This window comes from Pangasianodon hypophthalmus, chromosome 12 (assembly GCF_027358585.1).
Source record: "Pangasianodon hypophthalmus isolate fPanHyp1 chromosome 12, fPanHyp1.pri, whole genome shotgun sequence".
Classification (NCBI taxonomy): domain Eukaryota; kingdom Metazoa; phylum Chordata; class Actinopteri; order Siluriformes; family Pangasiidae; genus Pangasianodon; species Pangasianodon hypophthalmus.
The window spans coordinates 1,360,605-1,369,290 of NC_069721.1; positions in this window are offsets into that span (position 1 = coordinate 1,360,605).

Here is an 8,686-nt window from a genome sequence, read left to right on the forward strand (position 1 = left end):
GACCCCAATCGTGATGAAGTGCTTTGAGAGGTTAGTCATGCAACACATCAAGTCCAGTCTCCCAAACACGCTGGACCCATTCCAGTTTGCATACCATCCAAACCGTTCCACGGACGATGCAATATCCTCCACTCTCCACCTAGCTTTTACTCACCTGGAACAGAAAGACTCCTATGTTAGAATGCTGTTCATCGATTTCAGCTTGGCAGTCAACACAATAATCCCTCAGCAGCTTATCAACAAACTAAACTTGCTGGGCCTCAACTTACCCCTCTGTAATTGGATCTTGGACTTTTTAACTGAAAGACCTCAGTCAGTCCGTGTCGGCCGCAACACCTCCAGCACTACCACACTGGGCTGTGTACTCAGCCCGCTGCTCTTCACGCTGCTGACTCACGACTGCACTGCCAAGTTCAGCTCCAACCACATCATCAAGTTTGCTGATGACACAACTGTGGTAGGCCTCATCAGAAACAGCGATGAAACACACTACAGAGAGGAGGTGGCACAGCTGGCTGAATGGTGCGGTGTCAACAACCTGTTCCTCAATGTGAGTAAGACAAAGGAGGTTGTGATGGACTTCAGGAGAAACTCTGTTGACCACCCCCCACTGACCCTTGATGGCTCGGCCGTGGAGAGAGTCAGCAGCACTAAATTCCTGGGAGTGCACATTACAGAGGATCTCACCTGGACCACCAACATCACGTCAGTCAACAAGAAGGCCCAACAGCGCCTCCACTTTCTCCACCGGCTAAAAAAAGCGAGTTTCCCTCCACCCATCCTCAGCACTTTCTACAGGGGCACCAGTGCTGACCAGTCAGAATTGCACTTAAACAGATTGTCAGTTTTTTTTTTTTTTCCTGGGTTTTTTCATGGGTTTTCTCAACAGCTTTTTCCCCCAGGCTGTGAGAGCCCTCAACTCCAATCTCCCTGTCCCCTTCTGAAACCTCATCCATAACCATAAACACCTCAAACCCATGAAATCCTTGGATTGAGAAATAGGCCAGCTCCCAGTTCACCTGTGTCTCCTGCACCTGCGTCTCCTGTGCCTGTCCGTGAGTCATTGCCTGTGCTAGAGCATGTGCATTGAGGAACCTCGTCTGTATGTCCTGCTGGGTTTGATGTTAGTAAGCACACTGCTTTAGTATGTGAGGTGAGGTGGACACATATTTCCTTCCCACTCAGCAAAAACTCATGAAATCCATTGAAAAGACAACTTTACCAGACGTCTCAACAACGTTTTCAGGTCATTGAAAAGACATCTATAAAAAGACATCCCTCTATATCTAGATTTGGTTGAAAAGTGAAAGTTTTCACCATACACCAGCTCCAGCCATTCACTTCTCAGCTCATCCCACACAACGGTAACGGTAACTCAAAGAAATCAGTATTACCAAAAGTGTGTACGGTACAACATATACTAGAATGTGCGCACTCCAACCAGTTAATGATGCAATGATGTATTTACATAATACTTGAGAAAGAGGTAGTAATTAGAGATGGAGGATGAATTACACAAATGAATTATAGAAATAAAAAAAACACAGGTAATGATTCCTGTGTTAGCTGTTTAAGCTGGAGATGGCATGGGGGAAAATACTGTTTTTATGCCTAGATGTTCTAGTGCACAGAGATCTGTAACGTCTGCCTGAAGGGAGGAGTGCAAACAGGTTGTGGCCGGGGTGAGAGGGGTCTGTGATGACGTCAGCTGCCCATTTCTTCACTCTGTATAAATAAATAAATAAAGTATTTGTATGAGAAACCAAGTCTGAGTCTTGATGCATAATGATTACTGCTATGTAAAAATATAAACCATTCAGTGAACCGAAACAAAGGAAACTAAAGAAAATATATGCAAGCTGAATACAGAAGCGTGATGATAAAGTGTGTGTGTGTGTGTGTGTGTGTGTGTGAGAGAGAACACATCACCATTCAAAGATGTGTGGCCTCAGGCCTTCACACAGAGCCATTAGACCTCGTCACTACAGGGGACACCTGTTGTCCCTATCTTGATGTGCCTATTTGTTGCTAATCTTGTGAAAAGGGGTGGGAGCTGCACTGCTCTTGCCTCTGCCAGCAGCTTGACGCTCCTTCATTCTCTCACTCATCTCACATTGACTCTCCCTCTTCTCACACTGACTTTCCCTCATTCTCTCCCTCATCTCACACCAACTCTCCCTCATTCTCTCCCTCATCTCACACTGACTCTCCCTCATTCTCTCCCTCTTCTCACACTGACTGCTGTCACTATCAGTGACAGGCAAGCTAGGCTTCTTTTTGGTCAGAAAGCATAGAATGTCTTTTTCATCCTTTCTCTTCATGTTTTCTACCACTGCCAAACATTGTAGTTCACACAAAATGCAAATTTTAAAAATTAGTTTCACTGATTAGCATTACTTCTATGCAGTGTTCCATTTAAGTCAGAACTTTGTGTCGAAGTCTCCGTGCACTTCCCAGCTGCATAAATAGTTTTATTTACCATTAATGACTGCGGCTGTGTGGCATGACCAAACACTATAAGTTTTATGTGTCAGCCACAATAATTTGCTTCCCTCAACTGCAACTGTGAACTAATTTGTGAAACCTATCTAACTTTTTCTTATAGATAAAGTTTATGTTAAAGAGTATTAAAGTCAAGTTATTTGTATATTTTTGACATAATTATAGTTATATAAATATATGTAAGTGAAATAACAGTGATTATGTTCAAAAATGTTCAGAAAGACTAATTTGGGTGTACTGTACACAACACAACACACGCTTTCATCGAAATATAATTCTCCACTTGTGCTCTTATTTTCATGGCTGTATTAGGGCTATATGTGGTCCGAAACAGACGTCCATCAGACATCCATCTTGGAATAAATTTGGACCAAAACAGATAGACTAAACAAAGCCCATTTTCAATGACTATTTTTGGGCTAAAAAAATGGCATGACGGGCCAACAAGATTTAGCCCAATACACAACATCTATGGATGTCTGGTGTTTGGTCGGCTGTGTTTGTGCGCATTGCTGCCACTTTGCAGTGGCCTAGAAATATTTGGTCTTTATTATTACAGTGCAAAGCATAAATTCATGCTGATAAGGGCTGGCATCAAAGTGTGAAATGGGAGAAAATGGAAGGTGCAGGATGCAGTGCACCAGGCTGAGTCACGGCTATGGTAGAGAGCTCTGGTGGGGACAGTGGAATCTGGCCAAGCAGGGCTCAGTAACTTTACAACAACCTGCCACGACTGAGCCCATGGCAAGGACATGCACCAACTGGTCCAAGAGGAGGTGAGAGCCGGGGGTCAAGGAGATGCATGGAAGCCAGATGGTGGGGATGCGTCAACAAAGTGCTTGGACAAGATAGAAACAGACATTAGATTGGAAGAATTCGAATAGAATTGGAAGAAATTTTTCTGAATTGTGGCAGGCTGAGCCTTTCTACAACAAGTTCTTAATCTAGTCTGTCTATGACATCCTACTCAGGTCATCCAACCACTTCAGCTGGGAAAGTGTTGACTCACCAGCATAACCTAAACTAGGTGCTGAAGGCATCACAGTGAAGAAGCCCCCAGCCCATTGTATTTTAGATAGGGGTGAGATGTGTGCTGGTGTCATGGGCTAATGCTCATATTTGTGTGGCAAAATCCACACAGAACCAGTGGCACTAGGCATGTGTACACCTTTCCCATGTTCCCCATCCAAAGACATTTTTGGCCAATAGAATCGTGACCTGACAAGGTCAATTGTACGTTCGATTCCTAAATGGCCCATTTCATCATGGAGGTGGCGGAGAACAATGGGATGCAATACTTCAGGAAGTACAAGCTGGAACACTGTCTGACCATTGCACATACGTGTCTGGTACAAGAGCTCACCTTTCATTCGAAAGCGATTCCGTTCTCTTAGAATCAACTGAAGGGTAGGATCATCAACCTTGAAATTTCTCGGCAAATCTTGACCAGATTTTAATAGATGGAGTACCTGACGTATGACAGGATCTTCTCTTTGTAATCTCATAAGTTCTGCTTCACTGTACTTTGGTAGAGTTGAGATGCCACACTCAATTTCTTGTTCTTCAAAGTTGACAGGAATGGCAGTGGGTTGAATGGCCAATGACTCTACATAACCAGTGGAATGGTCAAGCTGGAAATCCTGACTGATAAGATGTCTTTGGCATGCTGCTAGTACAGTCCCTGCATCAAGCTCGGTTATGGGACTAGAGGATTTCAAAAGATATGACATAAACCTCTTGATTTTCTGTCTCTACTCTTTAGACATGACATCATCTTCCAGGTCCCCATGCCCTCTACTTGATGTCAAAGCTGAAGGTGGATAGAGCAGCAAGCCAACGGTAACTTGCTGCATCCAGCTTGGCGGACGTGAGCAGGTAAGTTAATGGGTTGTTGTCAGTAAAAACTTTCCAACAATGGCCCATTTAAGAGCCAAGAATTCGAGCTTGTGAGCAGGGTATTTAGATTCACTTCTAGTCTGCCCCCGACTTGAATAAGCAATAACCCGAGGCTGCCCATTCTGCTGCTGGTACGCGCCCACCCCTGTCATGCTTGCATCTGTATGTAATATATATGGCAGCTTAGGGTCAGTGAAGCCAAGAACAGGAGCAGAAACTAACTTGTTAATAATCTCCTCAAATGCTTTCTGACATTCAGTTCTCCAGCGTTCTGCAAAAGGCTCTTTTGTGTTTAAATAAGTGTGGTCCTTAACGGTTACCCTTCCCCCTTTCTGCTGAGGAGGATATCCAGCTGTGAGGTTAGTCAGGGGCTTGACAACTTTGGAGTAATCCTTTATGAAGCTTCTATTATATCCTGAGAATGCCAGAAACGATCCAAGATCTTTTAAATTTTGAGGTCTCAGCCAGGTTGTTAAGGCTCTGATTTTCTCAGGATCTGTCCTTACTCCTTCTCTAGAGACATGTCCCAGGTAGCAGACAGATTCCAATGTGTCTGAGTACACTATCAAATCATCTAAGAAGACAAGAACCTCCTTTAAATAGATGTCCCCCATACACTTTTCCATTAGGCGCTGGAAGGTACTGGGCACGTTAGTTACCCCTTGAGGCATGCGGTTAAACTCCGAGAAGCCTAAAGGACATACAAAGGCTGTCTTGGTTTTGTCTTCTTCCTCCATCTCGACTTGATAGTATCCAGACTTTAAATCACAGAAAACCCTTGTGACCCAGCAAGAGCAGAAAATGACTCTTCAAGAATTGGCAACGCATAAGCATCTCATATAGTTTGCATGTTCAATTTCCGATAGTCCACGCACAAGCGTACACCACCATTTTTGCGGACAACAACAATTGGAGATGCGAACTGAGACTCAGATTCTCTAATTATGCCTACATCTACCAGAGTCTGCAAATGTTTCTTTACTGCCTCAAAATCCCGGGGATGGATTGGTCATGGTCGCTGCTTGAAGGATCCTTCAGCTTTATACAATGTTTTATTTTGGTTGTGTGACCAAAGTCCAGTTCATGACGGGAAAAGACGTCAGAAAAAGAATTCAACTTTTGCATTATGCGTTCCCTCCACTGTTGCGGTAATGGGGATTCCCCAAAGTCGAACTGCAATTCGGAGTCTGGAGTTGTTTTTGCAGACTAGAACAACTCACCACAGTCATTTCCTGTTTATTTTTACAAGAACCTGAAATTATCTGCTAAGGAACACTAAGTTCAGCCAAGATGCAGTTACGAGGGAGGATGACATCATGGTCAGTCTCATTCCTCAACGAAACTGATACCTTAAAAGGACTGCGCTTAGGGAGAGTAATGAGGCAATTATCAACAAACACCCCATTAGGAAGAACTGATCCTGAAGGCTGTTCAAGTAAGGCCCATTCTTCATCCTTTGTTGAAGCAGCTTGAACTATGTACCCCTGAAGCAAAGTCTTTTGCCTGCTGGGAGAACTTCTTCTTTCTGCCCTTTGAATTTCACGAAACTAAGTCTACCACATGTGGCTTGTTTTTGTCTTTTATTCAATATTCTCCAGACCTGAATGTAACCACAACGAGGGGTACTGCTTAGAGTCGGGAATTCATTACTACACTGTTCATACACAGTGTCCAAAGTGTTAGTGCCAATTATCAAAGGAACTTCACTGCTTGACCTAATATCTGGGACCACCAAAGCAAGTGTAGGTATCTCAGGTTGCGACTGAAGGAAGTCTTGAGGGAACTTAATGCAAATTTCAACGTATCCCAGATATGGCACTGACTGACCATTTGCCCCTTCCACAGCAAGCAATTAATGGATGGGCTGAACAGGCTGATCAGAAAGATAGCGACTATAAAAGGATTGTGCCACCATTGTGACCTGAGAGCCTGTATCAAGCAAACAGTTGCAATCTGTCCCAGATATCTCAACTACAGCAGTGCACTTCTCCCCGACAAGTCGCCTTGACAGCTTCCTGCTCTCTTGAACAGTTTGTGTCTTATTTACACATTTCAATACTTTCTCAGGTATGGGACATAAGTCACACATGGCCCCTGTGTGTCCTGCAACAGAAGCCTCTACTTGTTTAAATCGTGCACTCCTGCTGTCCCATTCTGCATGTCCCAAGCTTTCTGCTTTTCTCTAAATTCCATTTTTTTAGCTTGCACTAATGTTGAATTTGGTGGATTGCTGCAGAATGAGACGATATGGCCATCCTCACCACATTTGAAGCAGTACCAAGGTTTAGGCTTTGAAGTGACTGCAGAAATTTGCTTTATCTGTTTCGTGTCTTGCTTATCCTGCCGATCCATCTGTTTTGGTCTCTTTGGTTTTCTTTCTTGAGCAGTTTTCTCTTCCCTGGAAGCCATAAGACTTGCTATTTGTGCTTGCAACTCAGCAATTTGTTTTTACAGAGGTCATACAACTGAAGAGGGGCAGTAATCATCCTCCACCGGTAAGTCAAATTGGGACAGACAAGGATTACATGTAGCCTGCACACTGAGTGAAACCTTTGCCTTAATCTCAAGGTGTTGTCTTATTCGCGTACTTTTAGCTGCTTGCCGTTATTCTTCGGTTCGCAACAATAGTAAGAATTCTGGAAACGTTGGAGGTGTGCTCTTACGTTGCTCAAGCTGGAGATTTGCAATCAGAGCATTATTCCAGCACTCTCGACAAAACTGTCTCAAAAGTTGCTTGTCCATTTCAGTGGCGGCAAGACCATTCCTTCTCACAACGGAGCTCAATGCTGTATGAAGCCGATGAAGATAATCAGAGGGCTTTTCTCCTGCCTTTTGATTGAGGTTTAGGAATGCAGCAAAGAGCTCATCACCATCTGCAACAGCAGCAAAAGCAGAGTCAAGTAAGTCAAGGTAAGCCTCAGATGATGCCAAGGGCCCTAACAGTTTGACTATGTTGGAAGCGGGTGGTGCAAGGCTCCCAAGGATTTTTCTCACCACCACTGCATCTGGAATCTGGAATGTGTAGTGAGTGAGAGTCCTTTTTATAGTGTGCATGTGTAATTGGGAACAGCTGAAAGTAATCGGAAGTCTGGGGATTAAGAACATTTTAGCAGTGATGGGTTATGGGACGCGTAGTTTGGTGCAGCCATGTCTGTAGGCCGCAGTGTGTTCTGGGAAACTGAGGACCTGACCTGACACTGTGTAACAGTTAAAACAATGTATTTAGATACATTCCATTAGTATGCAGGGTGCCTTTAAGACGCTGACCATCTCATTTGCATATTGCGTGCTGTGTGGTAACATTATTCAGACTGTGTGCAGGTGAAGGGGGTGATGACAGATCTGCTCTGCCTGTTTTATTATACCTTTATTTTTTGTAATGCTTAAGGGTTTATTTTATTCCCTCATGTATGAGAAGAGCATGCTGCCTGTCAATCTGCCATTAAATGTGTGGAATGCAGACTTTTGCTGTTCTGCTCTCTGGTTCATACGATTAAACCACTAATCTCTGGGTGAAAGCATTACAACTGGTATAAAGTGGAGATAATTTTTTGTTTCAATGAATGCAAGTTTATGGTTTGTTCAGATGCTATTTTGCAAACCTAATTCATGCTCCATATTCTTTTTGGAGGGAAGGGGCTTTTTCATGAAAGCCATACTTGTTCAGTCTTTTTCTGATTGTGCTGAAATGAACGTAAAGATTTAATGTGCTTACAGAGGCTCGTAGGTCACATAATGTAGCCATTAGGTTTTTCTTTATATCTCTGAGCATTAAACAGTATGAACTTGGACTGAATTTGCTGGGACACCCATTCCTGGGAAGATTGACAACCATCTTGAAGGCTCTACATTTGTACACAATCCTTCTCACTGTAGAATGGTGAATTTCAAATTCTTTGGAGATGGCCTTATAACCCTTCCCAGATTGATGAGCAGCCATAATTGCTTTTCTGAGGTCCTGGCTGATGTCCTTTCTTCTTGGCATGATGTAGACACACACCTGAGTGCTCCAGACCACCAAACTGCCAAAGGATCTGCTTTTATAGGTGTAGTCACACTTCTTGATGGTTAATTTCTCTCTTAATGAATGTGGAAGTAGGAAGGGTGTATTTATTTTTTCCCACCTGGTTTCTGAATGTTGCTTTAATTTTGCTGGGAAAAAATGGCTACATATTGAAATCAGTTGTGTTTTTTTTTTTGGTCACCTGAGGTTATTTGTTTGTTTACAGAATTTGCCAAGGACCATAGAAAACCACAGAATTTGGTGAGGACCACCCAATCGTTATTT